We start from the raw sequence: 10,397 nt of genomic DNA, 5'->3' as shown, positions 1-10,397 counted from the left end.
ATTTTGGAGAATTAACCAAGTACCAACAACAAAACCTTCTCTGGTAATTTCGTAATGAATGTGATTCTGCAGAGAGTGTTGTTATATACATGGATGTGACACAGGGTAATTAGCAGTACTACAGATTATCCCTTCTGGAATTTAGAGCATTAGTTGCCTGCTATATAATATTTAGTCAATATTATTTTGGTTTTTTTGTAGTAAAAGTATTAAAACCTGAATTCTTGGCGTGCAATTTCTTTAAGTATGTAATTGGGCATCCAAGTCTTTTGTTTAAAGTTACCATTTTCTCTGGGAACTTTAAAATAGCTAAGAACCTATCAGCAATCATTTGACATTATAGCAAATTATTTATTTATTCCCCGAAGTGAAAGAACTTAAGATGAAATGAAAGATTTAGTATTAAAGAGTCCAACCTGCTGCTTTGTTGTGACTTGCGTTAGGTTCTCAGTTGATGCAAGAAGCTAATTTTATGCTTCCAGTTGACATTAATCTGAAAATTATTGGTATCTATTTACATCATGAATCTGCTCACTTAAAATGGATGACAATCTACTGTCTGTTTTTGATCATGTGTTTCAGCAGATACAACAATACCGAGAGAGTCCTGCTAAGAACACTGATGTGCTTTACTGAAATATAGTTTAAGAAATTAGGAAAGATTACTCAAAAGTTCCCAAATACTTGATGTGATCCATCTTTCTCAAAAATATTTCTTGTTTAGTTAGAAGATATGAGACTTAAGGTCCTAGCTTTAAAAGATATTCAATGATTCATATGAAAGGTAGATGACTCCAAATTCAAACACAAAACATGTTGTATTTCCATTTTTGAACCAATCCGACGCACTGCTAGTCCCATAAGTTTTGTTTTTCTTTTTTTAATTCATTAACAGGATGAGGGCATCACTGGCTAGGCCAGCATTTATTGCCCATCCCTAATTGTCCAGAGGGCAGTTATGAGTCAACCACATTGCTGTGGGTCTGGAGTCACATGTAGGCCAGACCAGGTAAGGATGGCAGTTTCCTTCCCTAAAGGACATTAGTGACCCAGATGGGTTTTTTCCCAATAATTGACAATGGATTCATGGTCATCATTAGATGCTTAATCCCAGATTTTTTCATTGAATTCTAATTTCACCATCTGCCATGATGGGATTCAAACCAACATTCCTAGAACATTACCTGGATTAAGAGTCCAGTGATAATACCACTAGGCAAATACCACATGGTGGCTCAGTGGTTAGCACTGCTGCCTCACAGAGCTAGGGACCTGGGTTCAATTCTAGCCTCAGGTGACTGTCTGTGTGGAGTTTGCACATTCTCCCTATGTCTGCATGGGTTTCCTCTGGGTGCTCTGGTTTCCTCCTACTGTCCAAAAATGTGCTGGCTAGGTGGATTGGCCATGCTAAATTGCCCATAGTGTTCAGGGATGCCTAGAATAGGGGGATGGTTATGGGTGGGATGCTCTGAGGGTTGGTGTGGACTTGCTGGGCTGAAGGGCCTGTTTCCACACTGTAGGGATTCTATATTTAAAAAAAAATTGCCTTCCCTTTGGTTAGCTATAAGTAAAAGCAACTTTTATTTGGTATTGAACCATAGAAAAAGATATAGGACAGAAAGAGGCCATTCAGCATCAGTTGAATAAACTAGCTGTTCGTTCTAATTCCACATGTTAGCACCTTGTCCATAACCATGTGGGATACAATGCTTCAGGTACATATCCAGATTCCTTTTAATTGAGTTGAGGGTTTATACCTCAATCACCAAACTGGGCAGTGAATTCCAGACCCCTACCACTTTCTGAGTGAAAAAGGTTTTCCTCCTGTCCCCCTAATGCGTTTATAACTCCCCTTAAGTCTCACAGATTCACAGATTTATAGCCATTCTACACATTGAGTCTATGCTGGTCAACAAAGATCTTAACCTATAGCCCTGGAGGCTACGGCAATGCAGGTGAATATCTAAATGCTGCTTAACTGTTATCAGAATTTCTGGCTCAGCCACCCTAGCAGACATTGAGTTCCGGAGTCCCACCACCCTCTGGGCTAAAAACATTCTCCTCAAATCTCCTCTCAGCCTTCTACCTCTTACCTGAAATCTATGCCCCTCATTATTGACCCCTCTACTCATGGAAAAACGGCTTTCTTATTCACCCTATCCATGTCCCTCATTATCTTATACTTCTCTATCGGTTCATCTCTCAACCTTTGCTGCTGCAAGGCAAAACTACTCAGCTGATCCAAACTTGCCTAATAGCTTATCAGGACCTTACCAAAAGCTTTGCTAGAGTCCATGCAGATCACATCAAATGCATTACCCTCATCAAAACTCATATAGTCATAGAGTCATAGAGATATGCAGCTCAAAAACATACCTTCGTTTCAATTCATCCATGCCAACCAGATATTCCAAATTAATCTAGTCCAATTTGCCAGCATATCCTCCTAAACCTTTCCCATTCATATAACCATCCAGATGCTGTACCTGCCTCCACCACTTTCGCAGGCAATTCATTCCATATACACACCACTCTCTGCATGAAAAGTTGCCCCTTAGGTCCATTTTATATCTTTTCCCTCTTACCTTAAACCTGTGCCCTCTAGTTTTGGACTCCCCTACACTGGGGAAAAGACCTTGATTATTCACCCTATCCATGTCCCTCACGATTTTATAGATTTCAATAAGGCCACCCCTCACCCTCCAATGCTCCAACGCTCCTGGCTACCTGCTCAAAACAATCAATCAAATTTGTCAAACAAGACCTTTCCTTAACAAGAGACAACAAGGTGCAGGGCTGGATGAACACAGCAGGCCAAGCAGCATCATAGGAGCAGAGAGGCTGACGTTTCGGGCCTAGACCCTTCATCAGAGACCATACTGCCTCCCCTTGATTAATCAATACCTCTCCAAGTATCTATTCTGCCTCTCAGAATGCTTCCTAATAATTTCACCACCGCCGAGATTAGACTGACCAACTTGGAATTTCTTGGTTGATTCTGTCATCCCTTTTTAATGATCTGTGCACCTTGGTAACTGACTTCTGCACTGGGGGAAATGTATTTCCCTATCTACTCTATCCAAGGCACTTACTATTTTGCACAAAACACCAAAAGAACTGCGGATGCTGGAAATCTGAAACAAAAACAGAAATTGCTTGAAAATCTCAGCAGGTCTGGCAGCATCTGTGGAAAGAAATCAATTTTGGATCCAGTGACCCTTTCTCAGAAGATGCCCTCAGGAGACAGCATGGCGGCTCAGTGGTTAGCACTACTGCCTCACAGCACCAGGGACTGAGGTTCGATTCCAGCCTCGGGATACTGTCTGTGGGGAGTTTGCATGTTCTCCCCGTGTCTGCACAGGCTTCCTCTGGGTGCTCCACTTTCCTCCCACAGTCCAAAGATGCGCTGGTTAGGTGGATTGACCATGCTAAGTGTTCAGTAATGTGTGGGTTAGTCATGGGAAATGCAGGGTTGCAAGGGTGGGGTGGGACTCGGTGGGATGCTCTTCAGAGGGTCAGTGTGGACTCAATGGGCTGAATGGCCTGCTTCCATACTGTAAGAATTCTACATAGTATGCCCAATAGATGGTAGCTAGAAAAAGGATCTTGTTTCTTATGCATAAGATGGTGGGGGAGTGGGGGCGGTTTGCATGAGAACAAACAGTAGGTAGACATAGGGCCCAATAAAAGCGAAAAAGTTGGGCAGACAATGAAGTGGTTGAAAGTCAGTTGCGGGGGTTGATGAATAACTGCTAATGAGGACTATTAGTGACCGACAATGGATGTTTGTAACAGCCGACCATGTGACAATAAGTCCTGGTGTATGGGGGTGGTGAGGGAAAATATGGGGAAAAGTGCTCAAGCTCTAAAATTGTTGAACTTGATATTGAGTCCGGAAGGCTGCAGGGCTCCCAAGTGCAAAATGAGGCGTTGTTCTTCTGGCTTGCACTGAGCTTCACTGGAACATTGCAGCAAGCCTGAGGCAGAGATATTCGCCGGAGAACAGGGTGATGTGTTGAAGTGGCAGCAACTGGAAGCTCAAAGTCTTTTTGCAGACAGAGTGTAGGTGCTCTGCAAAGCAGTCACCCAGTCTACATTTTGTTTCCCTTTCGTAGAGGAGACCACATTGTGAGCAGCAAATGCAGTAAGCTAGATTGTGTGAAGTGCAGATTGTGTGAAGCGGTGCTTCACCTTGAAGGTGTGTTTGAGGCCTAGGATAGTGGGGAGGAAGGAAGTAAACATGGAGGAGTTACACCTTCTGCAATTGCTGGGGAAGGGGCTGTGGGGATGTGTTGGGAGTGAAGGAGAAGTGGACCAGGATGTCCAAGAGGAAATGGTCCTTGCAGAAGGCAGACAACGGAAGGGAAGAGGATCTGTGTCTGGTGGTGGTATCCTGCTGGAGGTGGTGGAAATGGCAGCTAATGATCATCTTTATGTGGATGCTGGTGGGATGGTAGATGATGACAAGGGGGACTATTTTGTGCAGTTCAATTGAGTCATCCCTCAGCTTTCTTTGTTCTAAGAAAAACAACTCTCACTGCCCAATCTTTCCTTATTGATACAACTTTTAGGCCCTGGCAACATTCTTGCAAAGCTCTGCGAGAGATAGAGAGAGAGAGAGAGAGAGAGCAATTATGCCCTTCTTGTTATGTGGTGATCAGAACTGTGCATCAGACTCCACTAATCACATCCCTGCTTTTGAATTCAATACTTTGAACAATGAAGGAAAGCATTCCATGTGTTCTCTTTACCAGAGTATCTCTCTCAATACCCAGTTTAATATGTATTCCCTTGCTTTGTTTGCCATCACAAATGCATAAATTCACACTTCTCCAGATTGAGTTCAATTTGTCACTTTTCTGCCCACTCAACCAAGTTGTTGTGAACAACTGAAGGATCCTATTCTCATACAGTATATATATTAGTTTCCCCCTTAAATTAGTATTCTTGCAAGTTGTCCTGGTGAATGCAAGGCAAAAAGCTTTGACAAAATGTGTCTCTTTCATCAGCAATAGTCAAGTTCTGCAATATCAAATTTATACTTTACTTGGTACTGAAGTGATTTCATCAAGTTGACACAAATTGAATAAATAGACTGATTCCTCAGGCTACTTGATAGATTTTGTATTGACAGTCAAAAAACCAAAATACAAGAAAGTACAACTCAACCACTGTGGCAGCTTTACTTTTCTGTCAACATTTTACTATAAAGCTAATTGGGACAAATTATTATTGCAAATGCACAATTTACAAATACAGCAATGTTTATGCAGACCATTGTTGGAAGGATAAGGCATTTCAGAACTTGAGGAAGAGATTCAGGTGCACGAGATCAGGGATCAGAGATTTCTGTTATATGTCAGACCAGAGAGACAGATTTTGTTTTGCTTTGAGCACGGAAGGTAAGTTGAAATTATATAGAGCTGTTCAATATTACAGAATATTTTAATTGAATCAGTAAGATAAATTTGTTTCCACTGGCACAGCTTTAATTTTTTTAATTCAATTATGACACCGTGCATCGCTGGCTGGGCAGCATTTATTGCCCGTCCCTGGTTGCCATTGAGAAGGTTGTAGTGAGCTGACTTCTTGAACTGCTACAGTCCAGTGCTGTAGATTGACCCACAATGCCCTTAGGGAGGGAATTCCAGGATTTTGACCCAGCGATAGTGAAGGAATGGTGATATATTTCCACGTCAGGATGGTGAGTGGCTTGGAGGGTAACTTACAAATGATGGTGTTCCCATATGTCTGCTGTCCTTGTCTTTCTAGATGGTAATATTCATGGGCTTGGAAGGTGTTGTCTTAGGAGCCTTCATAAATTTCTGAAATGCATCTTGTAGATGGTACACACTGCTGCTATGCAAAAACAGTAGTAGAGAGTTTGTGATGTGGTGCCAATCAAGAAAGCAGCTTTGTCTTAGATGGTGTCAAGCTTCTTGAGTATTATTGGAGCTGCACACAACCGGATGAATGGGCAGTATTTCATCACACTCCTGACTTGTGTCTTGTGGATGGTGGACAGACTTTGTGTAATCAGGATGTAAGTTACTCGCTGCAGTATTCCTAGCCTCTGATCTGTTCTTGTAGCTGCTGTATTTATTGTTGAGTCTAGTTCAGATTCTGGTCAATGTTAATCCCCAGGATCTTGATAGTGGGGGATTCAGTGATGGTAATGCCATTGAATGTCAAGGGCAATGGTTAGATTGTCTCTTATTGGTGATGGTCATTGCCTGGCATTTGTGTGGTGCAAATGTTACCTGTCACTTTTCAGCCCAAAATGGATATTGTCCAGGTCTTGTTGCATTTGAACATGAACTGCTTTAGTATTTGTGGAGTTGCGAACGCTGGTGAACATTTTGAGATCATTGGCAAACATTCCCAATTCTGACTTTATGATCTAGCAAAGGTCATTGATAAAGCAGCTGAAGATGGTTGGGCCTAGGACACTATCTTGAGGTACTCTTGACAGATATCCTGGAGCTGAGATGACTGGCCTCTAACAATCACAACCAAACTCCTTTTTGCAAAGTATGACTCCAACCATCGGAGAGTTCTCCCCGCTGATTCTCACTGACTCCAGTTTTACTAGGGCTCCTCTATGCTGCACTAGTCAAAAGCAGTCTTGATGTTTGGGCTGTCACTTTCATTTTGGCTCTTTTGTCCATGTTTGAATCAAGGCTGTAATGCGGTCATGAGCTGAGCAGTCCTGGTAGAACCCAAATTGAGCGTCAGTGATAGTAGGAACTGCAGATGCTGGAGAATCTGAGATAACAAAGTGTGCAGCTGGATGAACACAGCAGGCCAAGCAGCATCAGAGGAGCAGGAAGGCTGACGTTTCGGGCACGGACCCTTCTTCAGAAATGGGGGAGGGGAAGCGGGTTCTGAAATAAATAGGGAGAGAGGGGAAGGCGGATTTCTGAAATAGATAGGGAGAGAAGGGGAGGCAGATTTTTGAATGTGGAGTCAGAGGAGGTAGGGGAGGTCCTTAATCAATACTTTGTTTCAGTATTCACCAGTGAGAGGGACCTTGACGTTTGTGAGGACAGCATGAAACAGGTAGATATGCTCAAATAGGTTGATGTTAGGAAGGAGGATGTGCTAGAAATTTTGAAAAACATGAGGATAGATAAGTCCCCTGGGCCAGACGGGATCTACCCAAGGTTACTATGGGAAACAAGGGAAGAGATTGCTGCCCCTTTGGCGATGATCTTTGCGTCCTCACTGTCCATTGGAGTAGTACCAGATGATTGGAGGGTGTTCGCTCAGCAAGCTCACTTGCTAGCTCTGTTGACGACACCTTCCATCAACTTACTGATGATCAGTAGTAAATTGTCAAAATACCTGGAGGAGAGAAGCATTCTTGTGCTGAGTTGTTGCAATTAGGAATTCACTGCCTGAATCAGTAGTGGAAGTAAATTAAATTACAACTTGCAAAAAGAAATTGAACATTATGCATTACAAACAGCAAAAATTTGCAAGTTTTTAAGAATGGGCAAGTGCAACTAAGTGAATTGCTCTTTCAAGAAAAAACAGACTCACATTTATCTAGTGACTTTCACAACTTTAGAATATCTCAAAGTGCTTTACAGCACTTTGAATTTTGAATTGCATTCAGTAATAATGTAGAAAATGCAGCAACAAATGCGAGCATAGCAAGATCCCACAAACAGCAATGTCATAATGTCTAGTGTCACAAAAACATGCCTTATGTCAAACTTCTTTTGATGCACCAGCTGGAAAACTCAATTAAACTGTTACAGAGAGAGACTAAAAGTCACTCGAGCTTACAGAAAAGACAGCTACCCGATTTGCATTCCTATATTTTCCATACTGCAAACCATTTCGATTGAGATACCATGTATCTCAATACATGGTATTGATCCACAAAGATCCATCAAGGACAATATCAGGGAGATTTTACCAAATGACAAAAAAAGCTGTTGCCTTTCCATTAGCAAGGCATCAAAGCAATCACCTGAGGCACTCACCTGGTGGTGACAAATCATCAAAACTAACTGAATAAAAAGAAAGAACTATGGATGTTGGAAATCTGAAGCAAAATAAAGTGCTGGTGAAACTCAGTGGGTCTCATAGAATCTGTAGAGAGAAAAACAGAATTAACATTTCAAGTCCAGTGACTCTTCATCACAGCAGTTGAATCTAATTGCTTGGACAATGGGGCTATTGAGACGAGACTCCCAGACATGAACTCGGCAAACTACATAGTAATGTCTTAAAAGCTGATCTCTTGAACAATGGCTGTGACAGCTGGATTCCTAGATATGAAGTAAATAAATTACAAAGAGAATACACCAGCAGCAACCATGTTGAATTACTGAGTAAAGATCACCTGACATGCCCACCTTTTGTCTGTTTAAGCTTCCGTTTTCACTGCAATGAGCAGATAAGTAGCTGATGCACTGATGAGAAAAGACTTGAGTGGGTTTTTTTCTTCACCCTTTCTCCAACTCACATTGCAAGTTCGAAACCAGTCTGTCTACAGCGATAATTCATGGATGCTTCTGCTGCAAACAAGGACTTCTTGAAGGAAATTGATTCCACACTACCCTCTTCAGAAGAACAGTCAAATTGGTGATCCACCTCTTTATGTTGATCACTTGCGACCACTGAGACAAAGTGGCAAAACCATCAATTTCTGCCTGAAACCTGCTGAGTCACCAATCTCCACAGAATGTACACACCCTTTTTTTTCACTAGGCTCCAATTTAATTAATCTATCCTGTAATCCACAATTGTGTACAAGTACATGGATATACAGGGAGAGTAAGCCAAACCAAATCAGCCTCACTATCATTGGATTCATAACACTGTGAAATTAAAATATTCAATTACTGTTAAAACTGCCCAATTGTTCCCAGTCAGACTTTACAAATACCAAATCCTGGACACAAAGTTTATAAATTATACAAAAATTAACACTTTAACTTTAACAGAATATAGATAAATGACAAGGTAACCTAATTAATATTGGGCAGCAAGGTAGCTCAGTGGTTAACACTGCTGCCTCACAGCGCCAAAATCCTGTGTTCAATTCCTACCTTCAGCAACTGTCTGTGTGAAGTTTGCACATTGTCCCTGTGTCTGTGTGGGTTTCCTCTGGGTGCTTCAGTTTCCTCCCAACGACGTGCAGGTTAGGTGGATTGGCCATGCTAAATTTCCCATTGTGTTCGGGGATGTGCAGGCTAGGTGTGTTACCAGGAATAGGGGGATGGGTCTGGGTGGTACCCTCTTCAGAGGGTTGGTGTGGAGTTGTTGGGCTGAAGGGCCTGTTTCCACGCCCTCTGATCACATGCAGACAGACAGACAGACACAGTTAAGGGATAAATTAGAAAGAAAATAAAAGAACTGTAATTTACAAAAGAATTATAGTTGAATAAACAGTTTCAAATGATGGCTATCAAGTCTTCATAAAATCCTTGGACAATGGATTATTCACAGGCATATCTTGCTTGAATTCCAAAGTCATTGATTAATGCAAACTGTTTCAGCAGACTTTCAGTAATACTTACTTATTTCTTTTCTCAGAGCATTCATAATTTTAGAACTGGAGGCAAACTAGACAGTGAGCAAAACAAAGGAAGCACAGTCCCCAGAAGCATCCAACATCACACTGTTTCCTACAAAAGTCAGTTAGTATCTCTTTTTCTCTTTTCAGTCAAATTCCCTGTGGTTGGCTGGTTAGCACTGGTCCTCCCTTGACTGATCAAATCAACATCCAGCCCTGAGCATAGCAATCACTTTGTGCTGATCTGACTACAGTATCCTTAGATCAGTAATTAAGTTTGTTTTAATTCATTCTTGGGATGAGGGCATTGCTGGCTAGCCAGCATTTATTGTCCAACCCTAATTGCCCAGAGGGCTGTTAAGAGTCAACAACATTGCTGCATGTTTGGAGTCACATGTAGACCAGACCAGACCAGATAAGGATGGCAGATTTTCTTCCCTGAAGGGCATTAGTAAACTAAATGGGCTTTTCCAACAATTGATGATGGATTTGTGGTCATCATTCCAGATATTTATTGAATTCAAATTCCACCATCAGCTGTGGTGGGATTCGAACATGGGTCTCCCAAACCATTAGCTGGGCTTCCTGGATTAACAGTCCAGCGATAATACTACTGGGCCATTGCTTCCCCTCCAAGTTGCATTATTTTCCAGTTACCAACAGAGAACAATTGCCTTTGTTTGCTTTTAAAACAGCCCACCTTTCAAAGATTAATTCTTAACTTCAAGTCACAGTTCCAAACCAAAAAATGAGAAAAATAACAGACAAATAATGATGGTCTCTACAATTATCATGCTTAGATCAGTGCAGGTATAACAAACCTTACCTCTTTCATCGTTAAATTCAGGAAAACATGTCCGATTGGTTC

The sequence above is a fragment of the Rhincodon typus genome, chromosome 7, assembly GCF_021869965.1.
Source record: "Rhincodon typus isolate 14 chromosome 7, sRhiTyp1.1, whole genome shotgun sequence".
NCBI lineage: Eukaryota > Metazoa > Chordata > Chondrichthyes > Orectolobiformes > Rhincodontidae > Rhincodon > Rhincodon typus.
Note: the sequence above shows the minus strand (reverse complement) of the source record.